The sequence below is a fragment of the Coptis chinensis genome, chromosome 5 (genome assembly GCF_015680905.1).
Source record: "Coptis chinensis isolate HL-2020 chromosome 5, ASM1568090v1, whole genome shotgun sequence".
NCBI lineage: Eukaryota > Viridiplantae > Streptophyta > Magnoliopsida > Ranunculales > Ranunculaceae > Coptis > Coptis chinensis.
Window position 1 is genome coordinate 18,180,901 of NC_141460.1, and position 3,676 is coordinate 18,184,576.

Here is a 3,676-nt window from a genome sequence, read left to right on the forward strand (position 1 = left end):
AAAGGCAAGCTATACATCATAAACAATTTCTAGAAATCCCTAACAAACCAAAATTAACTTAACCTAATTAATAGTAGATAATCCACTTAGCATAAGGCATTCCATCTCCGGTTAAGTTATTCATTCACCTACAAAATAATAACAATTTGACTATGTATCAATAATATAATCAAGTAAGAAGGAGAGTTTAACCAACAATATCAAGGGTAGTTCATGTTAAAGAGAAAACATTTTGTCACTAGAGAAAGATCAAATGAAACACTAGCAGTTCACATATCATAAAATCATAGTAGCAAGCAAACTAGGAGCAATCAATTCACTAATATGATGACCTGCACAAATTCATAGGGGATGTCGTCCTCCAACAAAACACATTCCAAACAACTAGAAGCACAAACTTGAAGGATGCTGAACAGATTTAAAGCATGCACGTCACATAAAAAAAAACATTTTCACAAGTCATACTTCAATTGACTTGAAAGAGAAAACTAGAAACTCCCCTGCCATGAAAAATAGTAGAAGTAGATTTTTAAAAAATGAAAGAGAACTCCCCCTCACAAAGAGAACTATTAACATCTAATTTGATATAGGTGAACTCATCCCCAACAAAGAAGATAACCAAGACAACTAAAAATAGGAATTATATATATTCTATATTTTGACAAGCTGGTAGAAATATAGTCAAACATAGCTAGTGTCTTATTACATCTCTAAACTAAACCTATCACAAAAAACATTCTCAAACTCTAGTAGCCATTATACATTACATTGTGAACAAGAACCTGGGTAACGTGTGTGACCAATGTGACTTAGCATGAACTTCACACTGAACATGTACGAAAGCTCTGTTGAAACTTCACTAAAATAGGAAACTGTAAAACTAGTATTCCTATCACCATCTACAACTAACACTGGACAAGCATTAACATACTGAAAACTATGCATGTTAATTGCAAATGATATGTGATGAAGTGAGAAATGAATCATCAACTAAAAAGCTCCACCTACCCAAGTGCATGATGCAGACAAAAACACATGAATCAATTCACATGGATGATAGTCCGATGAAGAACTAGGTAGTCACTAAGCCTAAAAACTGAAATGCACATTAAATTAAATGTATCGTCACTAAACCTTACTATGAAATCTTCTTAACTATACATATTGAAATCCTAGGTATACCTTTATAAAAGAAGAAATCCTTGGATAAAGTCAATAAACTTGGGCCGGATCTTATCTATTTCTTTGGTTTTGTATGCCTTATATGCTGGCCAACTCCATAGCTAGTTTCGAGAAAAAGTAAGTTAGTGTAGTCATTAGTGTAAGAAAACTAGCTAGGGAACATAATATTTATTATTGTATGGTTGCGCTACCACAGATGATAGAATTCAGAAATCAGTGTTAACATTGCTTCTTCTTGTAGACTATGCAAGTCAACTGATGAATCATTAAAGCATTTTCTATGGCAATGTCACTTCTCGATCTGTTAATCTATGGACTTGGTATGTTGCAATAATTTTCAATATTCAGCAACCTATCACAGGCCGGATTCAATGAAAACATCAAATTGCCAAAGAATTGGAGCCTTTTACTGAAGCTAGCAAGTTTGGAACTCAGGTCTAGTTGCAGGTATGGTGAGGAACAAGACTAATTTTGAGGATAAGACCCCTTATCTGATGGACTGCAACAAAATTTGTCAGGGCACAAATTCTATGTACTAATAATTTGAGTAAGGCTACAAGCTCCAACACAGCCATGGAAGTGCAACTCCTTAACTCTTGTAATGTCTCCACGGTTGAAGCAAGCACCACAACTCAAATCATGTTATTGGAGACCACCGGAACCAAACATTATCAAACTAAATACCAATGGATCTTAGAATCTAATGTGATCTATGAGCATGTATTTGGGCGGTTTCTTAGGGAAATTAAACATCCATCCCATTCTTTTGTTTTTCTCTTTCTTTTTTAATAGAACTTTTACTTACTGAGCAAAAAATATATATATTTATATATTTGTGTATAACCATTTTTTTCACCTTGCATTTGAGCGATTGAACGGCATCAGCAAAAAAGTGTCGCATAAAACTCATCACATAATAACCACATACAATTCCGTCTCCTTGTTGTGAGCACTGTGGACAAATGTCATAGAAATGTCATATAGACAAATGGTAAGAGTAACAAACTTTGCATCTTCATTGCATAAATAGCATGCTTACCGTCACATACTCCCAATCTGGGTTTGGGTTTAGCCTTCTCTTTCCACAAGACAAGTTTGATGTTTTAATTGCCCTAAAAATCACAAGAAATTATCATCAAGGAAAATAAAATATATACACAAATGGGAAAAAAAATAAGAGAAAGAGATACTTTACATGTTCAACTCAAATTTAAAAGTTGGATCTGGTCTCTTTCCTAACGAATCCAACCAATAGACTTGCATTTCTATTAAGTTAATGACGATCAAAACCCAATGCCCTCTACAACGAATCTAGTGAGAAAACAAATTACGTTAATATATTTTATTATTTGTACCGAAGTCAAATAATGTCTAACAAATAAATATGTAGAGCACTTACCCTGGGTTGTATGGAATTACAAGAGCTCTGTCGCCATGTTCCTTTGCCAAGGACTGGATGTATCAACTCTTATCATCTTCTTTTGTATGACGATTAAAACCGGCTGGATTTCTGAATGCATACTTTTCTAGATCAATGCCATAGGTTGCATACAAGTATCTGATGTATGTGATGATGCAACTGGCATTTAATTCTCTCTTGTAACAAACATCTAACAACTCACCCCTTGAGACTCTTATAACATCAGTCTCATCCGCAAACAAAGTTCCAATCATTGGAACAGTTATAACCACATTCTTTCCCATCTGTTTTTTCACAGATTTTGGAAAACTTGAACACTGACTATTATTACAGACATAATCAAGTGAAGCATACTCTTCCTTTAAAGATGAAGTTAATAAAATAAAGTAAGAGAACGCTCAATATATTGCAAGACTATATGAATGTAAAAATATTATTATTTCTACACGGTACCTCATCACCCCGAGTATAACAAATTCCTTAGGCCAAGCTACAAATGAATTGATAGCATCTTTAACATAAATTAGCCCAGCATTGTCATTTGGAATGGCGAGAGGAGCATCATGACATATAGCTGTATTGATAGAGACACACATTTAACTCCCCTAAAGGCACGTTGTGAAGAGATTCTTCTATCCCATTCCTTGGATGAAGATTACCTTCAGCAATAATGTTATCTATAGACTGCAACGCTAACTTACAACGTTGGGTCTATAACACACAAGAAAATGAAAGCTTATAAGGGATTTGTTAGTTACATAGGTTATTTACCACTTAAGTTGGATTATTGACAAACATATACCTTTCCATCTTTAGATTTAAGTGTTGAAGATGTGAGAATGCCTTTCCCTTTATCAACTATCTTTGCCTTTTGGTTTCGAGCTACCACAATCCGTTTCTTTGCATTTGGTTTTGAAGATACCACAGTCTATTTTAAAGTCAATGAAAAAAGAGTGTTATCAAGGAACGTATAAAATTGGGAACACCAAATAAGGAATAGAAAATTGCTACCTGTTTTCCACATGATCTATGTGCTTCAGAAGTCAGTATTACGCGCTCTCCGTTATCACTCTT